Source organism: Alnus glutinosa, chromosome 8 (genome assembly GCF_958979055.1).
Source record: "Alnus glutinosa chromosome 8, dhAlnGlut1.1, whole genome shotgun sequence".
Classification (NCBI taxonomy): Eukaryota; Viridiplantae; Streptophyta; class Magnoliopsida; order Fagales; family Betulaceae; genus Alnus; species Alnus glutinosa.
In genome coordinates, this window is record NC_084893.1 from 28,329,113 (window position 1) to 28,348,776 (window position 19,664).

General features: G+C 36.2%; 1 non-coding gene across 1 annotated transcript; it reads left to right on the top strand.

Annotated features, from left to right (window-relative positions):
* Positions 1–6,879: 6,879 nt before the first annotated feature.
* On the top strand, positions 6,880–6,985 carry LOC133876587 (small nucleolar RNA R71). The gene has a single exon (XR_009901580.1). It is a non-coding gene; the product is annotated as a small nucleolar RNA R71 (small nucleolar RNA).
* The last annotated feature ends 12,679 nt before the right edge of the window (positions 6,986–19,664 follow it).

The following is a 19,664-nucleotide window of genomic DNA, read 5'->3' on the forward strand; positions in this document are numbered from 1 at the left end:
ACCAGAGAGCCACATACCAACTGCCCCATGTGTCGTGCACCGATCGTTAAAATCACAGTCCAGTCGTTGTCGCCGAAGCCTAATGTCGATAATTCCGGTCAAGACGAAGAAACCCAAGTGGGAAATTCACAGAGTTGTGGTGGATCCAGTTTCCACTGGTCTACAAATTCCACGGTTTCCTCTTTAGGATTTATTTAACCTCCGCAAAAATAAATGCCCTGTTTATTTCCAGTACCTCAAGAGCGCCCAAATCACTCGCCGAACCAACTCGCTTTTGACCCGGTGACCAAGTTTCTTGCGCTTCCGTAAGACTCAGACTCTCATCCGACCGAGCTCGTAGGAGTCGTCGTCAGAGACCAAGATTGATAGGTTGTTGTTGCTGAACATTGATCGTGTATGGTGGTTGCAAGAATTTCAGGGGATTGTAGGAAGAAGATGAACGAAGCTGTGTGGGTGACAAGGAAGAGGCCGCAGAAAGAAGAGAGGAGAGAGGAGTAACTTTTTTTATATTAAAATAATAGGTAGGAAATGCACAATAACCATGTATTTTTAGGGAGTTACTTACATTCCCAACCAAGTTATCTAAATATAGCTAGGCATCTACTATAGGAAGTTTTTTTTGTGTTTTTTATTAAATTTTTTCTATTTTAGAAAAAAGAAAAAAAAAAAAAAAAACCACTTATAAGACATCCGCTCTTAATTGTATTTCCCTAAAAATGATTCCAAACTGTTATGGAACGTGATAGTACGCGGGTTATGGCCAGCAGCTTAGTGGGTCAATAAACATGGTAGTGAGTTGCGTGTCCAGTCGTGTAGTGGCCAGTTAATTAGCAATATAGTGGGTTAGTTAATGAGTTAGTGGGTACAGCCACTATTGGCAGTTACCCAAGTCAGTTATATATGTTAGTCTTTCATGTATTTAAACACACCAGTGAATGAATGAAATTATATTTTGAAGTGTTAAACATAGAGCCGTGTGCTTGTGTGTGTGTGTGGAGGAAAAGCCCCTCGAAGTGCTATATTATTATTATCAATTATCTAGGTTCATAACACCCTTCTTCGGCACTTTCTCGGTCCACTGCGATTAATTCTTCTTCCAAAAAACAACTCTTAGGGCAATCAAGAAGAACACAGGGATATAACAAGCAGCAAGCGGTGCCAGGAGGACATAAATCGAAGGAAGAACTCCTCAAATCAAGGCAGAAAGTAACAGTAGAAGAGAAAAAGTCTGCCAAAAACCTCTCTGCAAATATCCTATCCAATCCTCAACCTATGCAATGCTTAAAGTCTATATGGATCTTCTTAACATGCTTGATATGAGCGCGTAATGGGCGTCAACCATTACGACGACCTCGACGTGAAAACACTCTAGTTAAGACGGAATCATAAAGCACCTAGGTTTACATTAATCAACTCCACGTAAAGACTAAACTATAATTGAAAAGACATTTACTCTACCTAAGGTGTGGAGTGACTAATGTTCCCTAGCTTACTACTCTATAACACATCCTAATGAGTATACACAATACATGAAAACCCTAACTAGGCCACAATGACAAAATATCTAGTTTCACACCAAATCATTCCACATAAAGTTAAACTACAATTGAAAGACAATTAGACTACCAAAGGGGTGAAATGATTGGTGTTCCCTAGCATACCCTATAAGGTGACTCTAATGAGAAATCATACATCATGTCAAATAGCACCATTGAAAAAGACATCATTCTTGTTTCCAAGAATGTTGGTTTTACTCAAGACTTCAAGAAAAAACTCATAGACAAGTTAAACTCTTTTTCATGAATAAATTTGATTGGAATCTTGATACCAAAACCTTTTAGCATGGGTTTTGATATCCTCTAGCCCTTAGCAATCATCAAACATCTAAAGAGAACCCTAAAAACCTCAAGAACACTTCATGGTTTTTGGATTGGATTTGGATCAAACCCTAAGACTAAATTAGCTAGACATGAATTTAAACTAATCTAAGCATGGAAATGAATGAAAACAGTAAAGGAACAAAGGAGAAATGAATTGAAATCAACTATATTAAACTTAAAGAAATTCGGATTACAAAAGAGGAAGAAAATGAAGAACAAGCTAAGCTAGAACTTGAAATTAAGGAAAGGAAATTGTTCTATGGAATTAAGCCTAGAAAACGTGCATCAAAGTAAACTAAAACATGAAGAATTAAAGTGATACACCTGAGAAAATCCGAACAAACCCCAAAAGATGCATCCTCTAACCTAAAACCCTAATCTCATATATATAGAGAATTGGATTTACAAAAGAACATCAAGAGCTAATCCTAGCCACACAAACAGAGCTGGTCGGCGTCCATTTCTGTCCACAAAATCCAACTTATGATTTGAATTGCATAAAGAATGCAAAGATCTGAAAATATCTGATTTTCTGGAAGTCGGCGAATTCGATCGATCTAAAATATGTCGATCGATCGAAGAGTCGATCGATCGAAGAGTCGATCGATCGAATTATTGCTGTACAAATAATCGATCGATCGAAATGCCTTGGACGATTCTTCATCTTCTCAGGATCTGCCTCGAGCACTGGAAGTGACCAAAATGCCCTTGATGTATTTCCAGGTCTAATTCAAGAGTTTTGAATTAGATTTCAACTAAGACCTGAAAATAAGATAAAACACAAAAACTACAACAAAACGTTATATATACAATACGAACTAGGTCTAACAAATGCAAATTAAGGGGTCTTGAATCGAATAATTCAAGACTTATCACACCCCCAAACTTACATAATGCTAGTCCCTAGCATTACAACTAGAAATAAAAACAACTAATCTATATCCTCTTTCGTGGGAAACGCGATTGCATTTAGCACATGCAACAAGCCTTTTAAACCCCTAGGCTACCCTAGTGGACGAGTGAAGTCTCGTGAAGGTTTAGCAGAAGATGCTACCTACAAACATTATCTTTACAAAATATACATGTTACCTGATAAAAAGAAGTATCATCACAACAATGGTTCATAATTCATGAACAACTTTAAACTAATAAACTCCATCTTCACACAGTTTAAATAATCAGAGTCTACTCATTTACTGATGGCCGGCTAAGATTTTACATGTTCAAAATGATACAGTTTGATATTAACATATAGTTATGAGGCTTTCAAAGAATATAACCTACATACATGCTCCAGTGTCTCAAAATTCTATATATCTCTCGCTAAATGGAATAACTAAGGCATAGGCATACTTTAATATTATTTACATTATTTATTTTGGTTGTGCAATGCTCAACTCCTTTAAGCTTCTAAATGACCTATGTACCAAGTGTTAGGCCAGTGACTCCCAAACCAGATGGCTTTAGGGCACTAGATGTAAAACATCCCTAAGGGCTTAATAACTCAAGTCAAGAAGAACTACGAAGTCAAACTAACCATTTTTTATTTACTTACATCTTTTGACGCGAACACTCAATGCTTAATGAGGCAAGAGGTCCGGTTACTCAATGAAGTTTTTTTTTTTTTTTTTTTTTAACAATGAATTATGCCCACGTCATCCATCTAACAAGTAATCTTGGTTTTCCGAGACACTAAAGACCGTATGCAAGGTATTAACTTAAGTACATACCCCACAAACAATATGCCAATGTATGTCATGATTTTCAAATTTCTACATATGAATCTCATAGCCAAAAGTAATTAAGCAGACTTAGAATCTCTAATTGTGTGATCATGTGTTCAAAATTTTAAAATTGTCAATGAAAAGCAAATCACAATTATAAATCAACTAATTTCTACATCACAACATAGATATTCACAAAGAATTTTGAAAAATTTGTACAAAATTTAGACTAAGTGTACTTCTATACCCCCAAACTTAAAATAACACATTGTCCCCAATGTGTATAAAATGAAAGCATGGTTTAAGGATAAGGAAAACCTGAGTGGGGAGTATGGCTCAAAGCATGCCCCCAAACTTAGAGGTAGGAACACTTAACCTGAAAAACAAAACTAAACACCAAAGTAATATACAAGATAGAAGAAAAAAATAACAAAAGAAAATTTCACATTCCCATCGGCAATACAAAAATACCAACATGTTCGGTACATCCCAAAGGCATATCAAAGTACATTGTGTAAAACATAAAATATCCAAAAGAAAACACAATGTCTATCAAAAATATATGCCCATAATCAAAATCAGCATAAAGAAAGATATGTGCCCTAATGGCAATCATGGAGCTGCATCCGGAGGTGGTGGAAGGCGTCCTAATATCTCTCTCATCATGTCCTCCATGGCACTCTGCCGAGCAAGGATCTCTCGCACCTCAGTACGCGTGTCGCGCACCTCTCCAGCTAAAACGTCCAACTGACTCTGAAGCAAAGAAAAATCTGTGGGAGTGGACGGAACTGAAGTCTGTCGCGGATCGAAGGGCTCAGTCTCGGGTGCTTCGTCTACAGGAGCACCATCATCTATCTCCATGTCGACCTGTGGCTCGCCCAACTGTGGCATGTGAGAAATGCTCTGAGTCCACTGAGCTAGGCCGAACACTGGAATACTTCTATCTAAGTTGGCCCGCTCCGGAATAGGAATTCCACTAGAAATGATCAGCTTGGTAATGAGGCACGGAAATGGAAGTGGTCTTTGTGCAGCACTGGCTAGCCTCTTCTCGATCATATCTTCCCAGCACTTGTGCAATTGCCTCCATATCAACTCAGGGATGCTAATCCAATACCGCTTTTCAAAAGCATAGAGAGAGGCTAAAACGTCACCTATCCTCTGTGTCTTGTGTCCCAATGGACACACATTCTTCTTTAAGATCGAATTTACGAGTAATAGGTGAGGTGGCAATTGTGCTCTCTTCGCACAAGTGCGTCTAATATCCCCATAAGCCCCTCCAAACATATCACGAATAATGAAATGCAAGTCACAGTGTGGAGGGTACTCACCAAAGCGGCCTCTCGGGTCATCAGTTGGGCAGCCAAGTGCATTGGCAATGTCATCCACGCTCACGTACACTTGTTGCCCTAAGACAACGGAAGACAAGTAGGCCGGGTTGTCCGTGTCATATGTGAGATTTTGGTAGAACACACGGACAAATGGTGGATAAAAGAAATCACCGGCGGGCTTCAAAAGTGGCGACAAGTTTCGCTTCCGGATTTGACGATACGCCCATTTTACTTCTTCCTTTTCTCGAAATGCACCAACAATGTCGAAACGTGTTTCGACATTGAACGTGCGTCTCTGCCATTCCCGTCGTATGGTTTCACCGAGATGCCCGGGACTGTCGGGAGAGAGAGGAGAGGCAGGTTCCATGAAAAAGTTCTTTGAGGACTTTTGTCGAACACTTGGTGGGCCAAAATGAATTTGCCAAGGAAGGCAAATTTTCTACTTTTTAATTGGTGGGAAATGGAAGAAAAGAGAAGGGGAAGAGATTGGAAGAAAAAGAAATGCAAACAAATAATCAAAAGTGAAGAAAATGGGGGAGTTGGGAAGAAGAAACCGAGAGGAAGAAAAGAAAGCTCTCGGTGGGTCTGAGAAAAGAAAGAAAAAATGAGGGAATGGGGAGGGACACGGGTGTTTTAAAACCCTGTCACGTGACTACTGGGCGATGTTGATCGATCGAAACCAAAATTCGATCGATCGAATAGTCGATCGATCGAAACAAATTAGATCGATCGAAAAGTCGATCGATCGGAAAAAAAATGGATCGATCTAAAAGCCTTAAACAAAAATAATCAAAAATCAAGAAAAAGCACACAAATCACATAAAATACATAATCAACAAAATGAATGGGGTGCCTCCCAGGAGCGCTAAGTTTAACGTCTTCAGCCAGACCCTTCAAAACTCACTGCTAATGAATGGATTTGTGTCTGGCAGTGGTTGGGCAAAATTTATCGTTTCGTGCCCATTCGGATCCTTGAGACTTAGAGGGTAAGGCACTTCAGGTTTAAAATGTGCCTCAAGGAATTTTGTGTTGGAGTGTGGTGTTTCGGTAAACACTCATTTACCCTTGGCAAGTTTGGTCTTTTCTAATTGCCCTATTTGTTCAGTCTTTGTCTCTCCCACCTTTGGATCAATGACTACCCCTCCACTCCTAGGCTGTATACTAGATGGACTAGAACACTTCCCTATCTCTCTCTCACTAAAGGACTTAGCTAGTTGTCCAAGTTGGACTTCTAGCTTTGCTATAGACTGAGAATGGGAATTTAGAATCTGAGTCTGAGACTCAAATTTACTAAGACTAGTCAACACCTTTTCCTCAAATGTAGAATTTCTAGGAGGTGGAAGGGTTGATTGCTATTGTGGGTTGGGAGGACGACTATTAGGTGGCGGCTGGTAGAATTGATTGTTGGACTGCTGATATGCTTGGTTTTGCAGTCCATTATATTGTGGAACGTTAGGCCGCCACATACTACTATTGTTTCTCAAGGCCGGGTTATAAGAATTATTAAAATGATCATTAACCGGTCTAGAGTAAACTACGTTCATCTGCTCAATAGGAGGCTCAGAAGACTGTCCAATAATAGGACAATTCCCGGCCTGATGTGATGGATCAGAACAAAATGAACATGCATCATGTGGTGTGTGTATATGAGATACAGTTGCAGGAACAAAACCAGATGCTAACAATTGATCTAACTTTCTAGATAAGGCATCCACTTTGGCACTCAAGTCCAAAGGTTGGGACACCTCATAAAGAGTTTGGCTCTTAGTGTTCGTCCTACGACCAGATGATGAATGGTGTAAAGAATTTTCAGACAAGTTTTCAAAAAGTGTCCATGCATCATCCTCACTCTTCAACATAAAAGTACCCCCACATGAGGCATCTACCATCTGTCTATGTGGCTCAGTCAAGCCATCATAGAAGCACTGTACAAGCTGCCACTTGGGAACAGCATGATGTGGACACTTTCGTAAAAGGTCCTTCATCCTCTCCCAAGTTTCATGAAAAGGTTCTCCCTCTACTTGCGAAAAACCAGTTATGGCTTTTCGTATTTGGTTGGTCTTCCCTATGGTAAAGTACTTCTTAAGGAACTCGTGTTGCATCTGAGCCCAAGAAGTAATGGAATTAGTCTCTAGGGAATTTAACCAATACTTAGCTTTATCCTTAAGGGAGAACAGAAATAAACGCATCCTTAAAGCATCCTCGGTAAAATTCTGCAACCTAATGGTGGAACAGATTTCAATGAAGTCATCTAAATGCTTATAAGGATCCTCAGTACTAAGTCCGTAAAATAAAGGAAGCATTTGAATGAATCCGGACTTAATTTCAAAATGAGCTGCCGTAATGTCCGGCAACTGAAGGCTTGAAGTAGGTGTGTATGTTGAGGGAACATAGTGGTCCCTTAACAACACAGACTTTGGTTCTTCAGCCATTGGTGAGTTAGAATGGGCTTTTAGACGTGAGTTCCGTTTGGATCTACTTCGTCTAGAAATCCGCTCTAAGTTTGGGTCGTATGGAAAAATAGGCAATGACAATGAACGACGACCAAACATGCACCAACAAAATGTAATCTATATATACAAGGTACAGAAAAGAAATAAAAAGAAAAAGGAAGAAAAACTAACCGATTCTGCAGTGAGGCAGTGCAGTGGCAGCTGAAGTGCTACTGCAAGAAAATGTCGCTCGATCGAATATTTGGTCGATCGATCTAAATTTCGATCGATCGATTCAAAAGTGATCGATCGATTCTCTGCAGAAGAGAAAAATGCAGGAAAATACAGAAAATAAAATCTAAAACAAAATTGAAGTCTAAATATGCACAGAACAGTAATAAATTAAGTGGAGGTTCGGTCTAGAGTCAGTAGAAAAACAGTGCTGCTCAAAACAAAATTCGATCGATCTAATGTTATGTCGATCGATCGAAAGGTCGATCGATCGAAATTACAGGTCCAAAAAGTCGATCGATCTATTTTTCTGCAGAAACAGAATTCTGCAGAAAACAGACAGAACCTAAGTAAAACACAAAAAACACTAAAAACAGTTTTATACAGAACCAAAAACAGCTTATGGACAGAATTAACACTATGTACTAAATCAAACTAAATACAATCCTAAATATCCCATAAACAACCGTTAATCTCCCCGGCAACGGCGCCAAAAATTGGTGATAGCTCAGGATCAACCGGCTACACGTGGATTTTAAATTTATAAGTTTACCACTCGCAATAGTACGTATCGATTGTACTATAGTAAGGGTGATCGAACCACAGAGATTATTGGATGTTTTGCGTAATGGAATATCTAAAGAGCGTATCTAACTTAATTTATCAATAAAAATAAAAACAAAAGTTGTAGAATTGAAGCTACAACGATAAAGTGAAGGAAATGAAAACGGAAATGAAATTAACTTAAAAGAAAACTTAGGGTGTTGATCCTATCCAATCCTCAACCTATGCAATGCTTAAAGTCTATATGGATCTTCTTAACATGCTTGATATGAGCGCGTAATGGGCGTCAACCATTACGACGACCTCGACGTGAAAACACTCTAGTTAAGATGGAATCATAAAGCACCTAGGTTTACATTAATCAACTCCACGTAAAGACTAAACTATAATTGAAAAGACATTTACTCTACCTAAGGTGTGGAGTGACTAATGTTCCCTAGCTTACTACTCTATAACACATCCTAATGAGTATACACAATACATGAAAACCCTAACTAGGCCACAATGACAAAATATCTAGTTTCACACCAAATCATTCCACATAAAGTTAAACTACAATTGAAAGACAATTAGACTACCAAAGGGGTGAAATGATTGGTGTTCCCTAGCATACCCTATAAGGTGACTCTAATGAGAAATCATACATCATGTCAAATAGCACCATTGAAAAAGACATCATTCTTGTTTCCAAGAATGTTGGTTTTACTCAAGACTTCAAGAAAAAACTCATAGACAAGTTAAACTCTTTTTCATGAATAAATTTGATTAGAATCTTGATACCAAAACCTTTTAGCATGGGTTTTGATATCCTCTAGCCCTTAGCAATCATCAAACATCTAAAGAGAACCCTAAAAACCTCAAGAACACTTCATAGTTTTTGGATTGGATTTGGATCAAACCCTAAGACTAAATTAGCTAGACATGAATTTAAACTAATCTAAGCATGGAAATGAATGAAAACAGTAAAGGAACAAAGGAGAAATGAATTGAAATCAACTATATTAAACTTAAAGAAATTCGGATTACAAAAGAGGAAGAAAATGAAGAACAAGCTAAGCTAGAACTTGAAATTAAGGAAAGGAAATTGTTCTATGGAATTAAGCCTAGAAAACGTGCATCAAAGTAAACTAAAACATGAAGAATTAAAGTGATACACCTGAGAAAATCCGAACAAACCCTAAAAGATGCATCCTCTAACCTAAAACCCTAATCTCATATATATAGAGAATTGGATTTACAAAAGAACATCAAGAGCTAATCCTAGCCACACAAACAGAGCTGGTCGGCGTCCATTTCTGTCCACAAAATCCAACTTATGATTTGAATTGCATAAAGAATGCAAAGATCTGAAAATATCTGATTTTCTGGAAGTCGGCGAATTCGATCGATCTAAAATATGTCGATCGATCGAAGAGTCGATCGATCGAATTATTGCTGTACAAATAATCGATCGATCGAAATTCCTTGGACGATTCTTCATCTTCTCAGGATCTGCCTCGAGCTCTGGAAGTGACCAAAATGCCCTTGATGTATTTCCAGGTCTAATTCAAGAGTTTTGAATTAGATTTCAACTAAGACCTGAAAATAAGATAAAACACAAAAACTACAACAAAACGTTATATATACAATACGAACTAGGTCTAACAAATGCAAATTAAGGGGTCTTGAATCGAATAATTCAAGACTTATCAGAAGTGTGTACTAAAGCTTATTCCTTCATCATTATCTCTCTTGAGACACATCATGAATCCAAAGCTTCAATTCTTCAATATCTCAAAGAACCCTCGTATGCCAAGATTCTCAAGGATTTATGCAGACAAGCGCATAAATCTAGGAATCATCATCCCAAGAAAATATTTCTAAGCAAGCAAGTTGGCTACTTACGATGGGGAAATATCCTCCCAGAGTGCTATCAAATTTTAAAGAAGAAAGGGTGGAAGGGATTAGTTGGACATCCATATGATCGGGGTAGGTATGGTAATTCGTTTTGTTATTTTATTTTTTTGCATTTACTTTCTGAGTTCTTTTTACTTTTTCATTTAATTTCTTGTTATGTTATTTTTCTGACAGCAATTAACCTTTTGATGTTTGTTTTTATGAGAAAATATTGATGTTAGTTTTGTTGACAGGTGTTTTGGTGTTTAAGTTTGGGGGACGCCTTGACCTTTTTCACACCTTGATCTTTCCTTATTTCTGGTAATGTATTTCTATACTACACATTGAGGGCAATGTGTAATTCAAGTTTGGGGGTATGGAAAAACATTCTGTCTATTTGTTTGTTTGTTTATTTGTCTTTTTGATCTAATTTTTTTTTAGTTGTCTTTTTGTTCTAAAAAAAAATTGGGTTATGTTGTTGTTTAAGTATGATTACATTGCAACTGTGGTTTGTATGTCATTAGTTTGTTTAACATGTTGAACACTGCATATCTTTAGAAATCTGAATCTTTGGAATCATCTGTTGGATTTGAGAGACATCACTTGTTTGAATTGATTATCACAAGCACATTAGCATTGGTTCTATGAGGTATGAGATTTGAATTGAGGAATGTATGTCTTGAGATTTGTAGGATGATTTGTTGATGAAACATTGGCTTAAGTTAAAAAAGAAAAAATAAATAAATAAATAAATAATATCATCAATTTGAGTTCTCATTGAGTAACCGGGCCTCTTGTATCACTAAGCATTGAGTGTTCGTGTAAAAAGATGAGAAAATTCAATTTGGTTGATTGTATGGTTAGTTTGACTTCGTAGCCTTTTTGACTTAGAGTAATTAAGCTCTTAGGGATATTTCTATATCTAGTACCCTAAAACCATCTGGTTTAGGAGTCACTGGCCCAACACTCGTTACATAGGTTAATTAGAAAGCTTAAGGGAGTCAAACATTGCACAGGTTAAAAAAAAAAAAAAAAAAAAAAAAAAAAAAAAAAAAAAAAAAAAGGGAAAAAATGCACATTTGATTTAAGCCTTGGTTGTTTCATCTGATAAGATTCCTATGAATTTTGGGGTACACAAACTTTGAGAAAAATTGAAACCTCATGAATCTATGTTAATCTCACTTTGCACACATTTGAATCTGAGTTGTCTCAATTTTCCAACTATGAGTTGAATGATTTTTTATGTCATAATGATATGAGTGTGATGTTCAGTTTGTTAAACTTACTCATGATGTCTAAACCATGTGTTTGTGTGGAATTCTTGTTTTTCAACAACATAGTGCTTTAAAATGTTTGTGGGTATCATTCCTGGCAAACCCTCACGAGACTTCACTCGTCCACTAGGGAGTCTTAGGGGTTTAAAAGGCTTATTGCATATGCTAAATGCAATCGTCTCTCCCACGAAAGAGGATTTATGTTTCAAACTTTCATTTTATGTTGTGTTTTGTTTTGCTAAGGGACTAGCAAAGTGTAAGTTTGGGGGTATTTGATGAGTGCCAAATATTGCATATGTGGACCCCTTAATTTGCATTTACTAAACCTTTAGTTTTATTATTTTCTAATGTTGTTGGTTAGTTAGTATTTTGCAGGTCATTGAGAGAAAACAATAGCATTATGGTGAAAGAAAGCACACTTTGAGAAGACCTAGATAATGTGGTTATGTTCAACCAAATCAAGAAGAGGACTAAATCGAAATTTCTCTAATTGGAGTCAAAATCGGATTGGACTAAATTTTAAATTCAGCATATGTCACAGTCTTTTGGCCATAACTTTCATTTCAAGTATCCGATTAAGGTGAATCAAGATACGTTGGAAAGCTAACTCAATTTTCTACAAATCATTGTGAAATAGGATTTTCCTAATTCGGAAGTATGCTATGCCAAAAGTATCCCGTAATAAAAGACCGCAAATCTGGACGGATTTGGAGTCCTTTTCCTTATTGGATTGTGTTTTGAGTTTCCTACTCAAACTAGGAGACTAACCTCCGATTTTAATAGAAATTTTAGTGCTTCTAGGATTTGTTTTTTCCTTATAAATAGACCTCTAAGCCTCAAGAAAAATGGAAGAAGCTAGAGACCAAATATATTCTTTTCTTTTTAGTTTAGTTTTTTCTTTAGTTTAAGATTTATTTTTCATAGCCATGTATAGCTAATTTTTCAACTAAGGTTGAGGATGAAGCCTCACCATTGAAGAGCAACAATATTTTCATGTAAGTTTATACTATCCGATTTTATTTGGTTTAATCTTTCTTATGTTTTACTTCTTTTCAATTTGTGGGATGATTCTTGGATATCTTTTGTGATTTAAGGATACATTTGATGATTTGAGATATTTCACATAATTGATTGCTTCGGTTTTTATTTATCAAAACGCTGGATATTCATTGTGTTTCGTTCTACGGATACATTTGATGATTTTGTTTAAACCGGATATCTTTTGTGATTTGTGCAAAGAACATATTCATTGAATGATTTAATGATTTTTTTAAGTATAGTAGAACATACATAAGAGTTGTATGGTGAGAACTTCAGATGTGTATTGATGAACATGAGAATATGTTGCTATGATTTGGTGGGTGTGGATTCCAAAACCTTAGTACATTTTCTTTTCTTTTATTTTACTTTATTTAGTTTATGTTTTTTTATTATTATTTATCAAAAATTAAAATCTCTTAATTTTTGGAACTAGGTTAGGATTTGATTAATTTAGTCATAAATTTGTTTTCAAGAACACAATTCCCTGTGGGATCGACCTCGCACTTGCAAAACCATTTATTGCAAACAATTCGTGCACTTGCGTGTACATTTAAAATTCACATCAGATTGTAACGGTTGTTTATGGGATATTTAGGATTGTATTTAGTTTGATTTAGTACATATTGTATATTCTGTTTATAAGCGGTTTTATTTCTGTTTGTAAACTGTTTTTATTATTTTTAGTGTTTGAATTCGGCTCTGTCTGTTTTCTGCAGAATCCTGTTTCTGCAGAAAAGATAGATCGATCGATTTCCATGAACTAAAAATTTTCGATCGATCGACATAAAATCCGATCGATCGACTTCTATTTTTGAGCAGCACTGCTTTTCTACTGTCTCTGAACCGAATCTACCTTTAATTTCTCACTATTCTATGCATATTTAGACTTTAATTCTGTTTTAGATTTATTTTTCTGCATTTCTGTTGCATTTTTCTTTTCTGCAAAGAATCGATCGAGCAATTATATAATAGATCGATTGAAGTTTCGATCGATCGACCTAAAAGTAGATCGAGGGACTTTTCCTGCAGTAGCACTCCAGCTGCTGCACTGCCTCACTACAAAACCGATTAGTTTTTCTTTCTTTTTCATTTTATTTCTTTTCTGTACCTTGTATATATAGATTAAATTTTGTTTGTGCATGTTTGGCCGTCGTTCATTATCATTGCCTATTTTTCCATACGACCCAAACTTAGAGCGGATTTCTAGACAAAGTAGATCCAAACGGAACTTACGGCTAAGAGCCCATTCTAAATCACCTATGGCTGAAGAACCAAAGCATGTGTTGTTGAGGGACCACTATGTTCCCTCGACATACACACCTACTTCAAGCCTTCAGTTACCAGACATTACGGTAGCTCATTTTGAAATTAAGTCTGGATTCATTCAAATGCTTCCATTATTTTACGGACTTAGTACCGAAGACCCTTATAAGTATTTAGACGAATTCATTGAAATCTGCTCCACCATAAGGTTGCATAATTTTTCAGAAGATGCTTTAAGGATGCGCCTCTTTCCAAGGATGCTTTAAGGATGCGCCTCTTTCCGTTATCTTTAAAAGACAAAGCAAAGTATTGGTTAAATTCCTTAGCGACGAACTCCATTACTTCTTGGGCTCAAATGCAACATGAGTTCCTTAAGAAGTACTTTACCATCGGGAAAACCAATCAAATACGAAAGGCCATAACTGGTTTTTCGCAAATAGAAGGAGAACCATTTCATGAGACTTGGGAGAGGATGAAGGACCTTTTACGAAAGTTTCCACATCATGTTGTTTCCAAGTGGCAGTTAGTACAAAGCTTCTATGATGGCTTGATTGAGCCTCATAGACAGATGGTAGATGCCTCATGTGGGTGTACTTTTATGTTGAAGAGTGAGGATGATGCGTGGACACTTTTTGAAAATTTGTCAAAAAACTCTTTACACCATTCATCATCCGGTCGTAGGACAAACGCTAAGAGCCAAACTCTCTATGAGGTATCCCAACGTTTGGACTTGAATGCCAAAGTGGATGCTTTATCTAGAAAGTTAGATCATTTACTTGCATCTGGTTTTGTTCCTGCGACTGCATCTCACATACATACACCACATGATGCATGTTCATTTTGCTCCGACCCATCACATCAGGCCAGAAATTGTCTTATTGTTGGACAGTTTTCTGAGCCTCATATTGAGTAGATGAACGCAACTTTCTCTAGACCGGGTGGTGATCAGTTTAATAATTCTTATAACCCAGGTTTGAGAAACAATAGTAATATGTGGCGGCCTAACATTCCACAATACAATGGACTGCAAAACCAAGCTTATCAACAGTCCAACAATCAATTTTACCAGCCGCCACCTAATAGTCGTCCTCCCAACCCACAATAGCAATTAGACCTTCCACCTCCTAGTAATTCTACATTTGAGGAAAAAGTGTTGACCAGTCTCAGTAAATTTGAGTCGCAGACTCAGATTCTGAATTCCCATTCTTAGTCCATAGCAAAGCTAGAAGTCCAACTTGGACAACTAGCTAAGTCATTTAACGAGAGAGAACAAGAGAAGTGTTCTAGTCAACCTATCATTAATCCTAGGAGTGGAGGGGTAGTCATTAAACCACAGGTGGGAGAGATGAAGACTGAACCAATAGGGCAATTAGAAAAGACAAAACTTGTCAAGGATAAGGGAGTGTTTACTGAAGTACCACACTCCACAACACAATTCCTTGAGGTACATTTTAAACCTGAAGTGTCATATCTCCTAAGTCTCAAGGATCCGAATTGGAATGGGCACGAAACGATAAATTTTGCCAAACCACTGCCAGACACAGATCCATTCATTAGTAGTGAGTTTTGAAGGGTCTGGCTGAAGACGTTAAACTTTGCGCTCCTGGGAGGCACCCCAAGTAACTCTGTTCCATTGTTTATATTTCATTCTGTTGTTATTTTTAATCTTTCACTTTCTTTTTAGTTTTCTTTTTCAGGTTAAGTGTTCTTACCTCTAAGTTAGGGGGTATGCTTTGAGTCATACCTCCCCAACCAGGTTCTCTTTATCCCTTAACCATGCTTTCATTTTGTACACATTGGGGACAATGTGTTATTTTAAGTTTGGGGGTATAGAAGTACACAATTACACTTAGTCTAAATTTTGTACAAAAAATTTTCAAAATTTTTCAAATTTCGTTGTGAATATCTATGTTGTTTTGTAGAAATTAGTTGATTTATAATTGTGATTTGTTTTTCATTGATAATTTTAAAATTTTGAATACATGATCACACAATTAGAGAGTCTAAGACTGCTTAATTACTTTTGGCTATGAAATTCACATGTAAAAATTTGAAAAATCATGACATACATTGGCATATTGTTGTGGGGTATGTACTTGAGTTAATACCTTGCATGTTTGTTTTTAGTGTCTCGGAAAACCGAGATTACTTGTTAGATGGATGACGTGGGCATAGGTTAAAAAAAAAAAAAAAAAAAAAAAAAAAAAAAAAAAAACTTCATTGAGTAACCGGACCTCTTGCCTCATTAAGCATTGAGTGTTCGCGTCAAAAGATATAAGTAGTAAATAATAAATGGTTAGTTTGACTTCATAGTTCTTCTTGACTTGAGTTATTAAGCTCTTAGGGATGTTCTACATCTAGTGCCCTAAAGTCATCTGGTTCAGGAGTCACTGGCCTAACACTTGGTACATAGGTCATTTAGAAGCTTAAAGGAGTTAAGCATTGCACAACCATAATAAATAATGTAAATAAATTCTGTCTATGCCTTAGTGATTCCATCTGATGAAAGATACAAAATTCACACTGGAGCATGTATGTAAGTTATATTCTTTGAAAGCTCCATAATTGTATGTTAATATCAAACTGCATCATTTCTAACATGTGAGATCTTAGCCAACCTTTTGTAAATGAGTAGATTATGATTTTTTGAATTGTGTGAAGATGGAGTTTATTAGTTTAAAGTTGTTCATGAATTTTGAACCATTGTTATGATGATACTTCTTTTTATTAAGTAACATGTATATTTTGTAAAGATAATGTTTGTAGGTAGCATTTATGCTAAACCGTCACGAGACTTCACTCGTCCACTAGGGTAGCCTAGGGGTTTAAAATGTTTATTGCATGTGCCAAATGCAATCGTGTTTCCCACGAAAGAGGATGTAGATTAGTTGTTTGTATTTTAATTTCTAGTTGTAATGCTAGGGACTAGCATTATGTAAGTTTGGGGGGCTGTGAATAGTGAAGACAGCATGCAACCATCCAGACACTAGGGCTAAGTCGTTCGGACGCGCTACTGAAGACTTATGAAGAAAAGTGTGTTATTTGAAGTCAGTTGCTATTTGACATTCAGATGTCCACTTATCCTGTTCGGATGCCGCCTAGGGAAATCCGAGTTTGTGTGAAATTAGGTTTTGCAGAGCCTATTTAAAGGGGCTCCTAGGCTATTGCTTTGTAAGAATTCGTTATTGAATTCATTGTGCTAAGAGAGGGTATATAGGCAGAAATTGTGAGATCAGCTAGCTCTCTTATAATTTTATTTGTATGATTTGATCAACCTATTGAAGTCTAGTTTAGGGAAGAGCCATAAGCAAAAGGAGTCCATTGAAGACCCCTTCAGACAGAAGGTCTGGTTGGAAAGCGTTCACATATAAGTACGTGCAGAGTTAGAGGTACGACTACTACATCAGGTTATGTGAGTATTACTGCCTTATAACTAGCTTTGTCTTCTGAATAGTAGATATCCTGGGTTTGGCTGCCCCAGAGTGATTTTTCTCTGAGATAAGAATTTCCACTTTGTCACCAAAATATTTGTCTTATTTACTTTTCCGCATTTATATTTTAATAAATTGTTGATCACACACACACACACTTAAATTAAGAGTCACTTTATATTTTCCACTTATATTAAAGAAAGTTATATGAATTGGCAAAAGGAGGAAAACCCAATTCATTTAAAACCAGACCCACAAAAACTGAGCCAAAATATAGCAGAAATCAAATTGGGTTAATACCTGCAAAGGCTGAGGTGTGTTCTGGGTCAATCCGGTATAACTCGAAATGACATCTTTCTCTGTCGAAACGACAGACATGGTGGCCAAAAAAGATGGGTAACCACTACTCCCCCTTTCTCTTCCTCTCCTGACATAATCATCGTGGATTTTACTCAAATACTTTGAAAAAGAGAGGAGTGTGGATTGCCTGAAGCAAATTCCGAGGCATGTCCAAGTGCATTAGACCTCCATGAAGCATTCCTTATAGATTTTTTTTTTTCACGAAATTGGGGGGGGGGGAATGGCCTCTACAGGCCCCCCTCCCTCTGTCACTATATACATGCACTCCACAACTTTTGGGGAGCACAAGCATACATGTACACCTAAGCAAAAAACCATTTAAATCTTCATATGCAAACTAGTCATAACTGTATACACATGCTTTGTTCCATTCAAACTTATAAGTATACCGATACATCTAGCATGATATCTCATATAAAACATAACATATACCATCATCATTTAAAACTATGTCAAGCATGCTATCTTGTACATTAATCTTTCACATTCCTTCTTTCTTATCACTCTGGGACTTGTCCCGATGGTTTCTAGGATATCGTTTCGTATACATACTTATCATCATGTGGGAGTAGTCCCTAGGCAGTGAAAGCTTGCAACTTACTCCTTTCAAAGACTTGTCCTCCATAACGACATCATTAAGTTAACAGCATCGAGGGCTTGCTCCTAGGGACTTGTCCCTGTGTAATGCTAGGGATGCTTTAATTTCTTAAGCGCTTTTCTCATTCTTGTTAATGCTCATGCTTCATACTATAAAACTATCATACTTTTGCTTTCATGTTTATGCATCGTTCAACAACATTTCACCTTCATAATTCATAAAACATACAATGAAATCCTTAACTCTTCTCAAAAGTCACAAAACATTTCTCAATTCCCATTTCATAAAACATACTTTAAAGCTCATAAATTATCATAAATACAATATCTCATCATATTTCAAAATATCAAAAGCAATCTCAAATCACATAACACAAAAATATTATATCGGCTCGAAGTTAAACACTTATAACATTCTTACCATCTAATTTAAAACCACAAAACTTAGTATCTTTTCACAATGAGTTAAATACTCACATTTAATAGACCGCATAGGACTCGCGACTCAAGTACTCATCATTGATCTAGTCACCTCGTACTATACATTGGAGGACTAGTTTTAACTTCTAATCTCGTGTCACATGCTTGCAATTAATCGAATGGTTAGACTCGGCTAAACTATCGAACCCTAAACTCCATTTCACACATAGCTAACCACGAGTTCTCACATAACAATTTTCACTTTCCTAAAACTAACTAAGCATCGTTGCCCTTCTATATAAGCCTACGATGAAATACTTATTCTAGGTACTCGCTTTACCCTAAGACACCTAAGGTTAATATATTCTCACACTTTATTTTAACTTGATTATTAGTTATATATCTAAGGAATTCAATATTGGAACTTCCAACTTATTGCTTCATCAAATTAAGTTAACAAGTAAGCTTGATCTACTTAAGTTAACAAAGTATGTTTGGTTATATATATATATATATATTCAACGCTTATTAAACTAAGCCTAATTCAATATACACTTAACTACTTTTATTGTACATGAATAAATGCATTCATTCTTTAATTACTTCTCAAAATGGATTCAAAGCCTATTTATGTATTTCTATAATATTACTAATTTATATTTATCGACTTAAGGTTATTTTAGACTATTTACAATTCTACGACATTCTCATCTTAACCATTACATTTGATACTTTATCTTTATTAATTACTAACCACCCAAGTAGTTCAAACGATAGGACCTAAATGATTTAATGGGCTATGGTCTTAATTGGATTAAACTACAAACCCCATGACATTTTCATTTTAAACTATCATATTCAACACTTTGTTCTTTTATTATATAAATACTTGAGTAATTAGGCTATAGGGCCTTAATCTTATTTACAACATTAATTTAATAACTACTATTATATTAGATTATAATTCTATTTTGTAACATATTCATCACTAAAGCTTGAGGCATATACATAGATTTCTAAGATATGTATTATACTTAGAATCAATTTGTTTTTAGTTCGTATCTCTTATGAATTCTATCTCAATATTAGTTACGTTTGTATTTCAATATCCAAATCATTATATATGTTTATTTGACTCACTCGTTTATCGATTCTTGTATTTCTTTTATATCTAATTTATTCACTTATTACGCTTCTAAGACAAACTGACCTTAACTCTTTTAACTTGAATATTATTAACAACC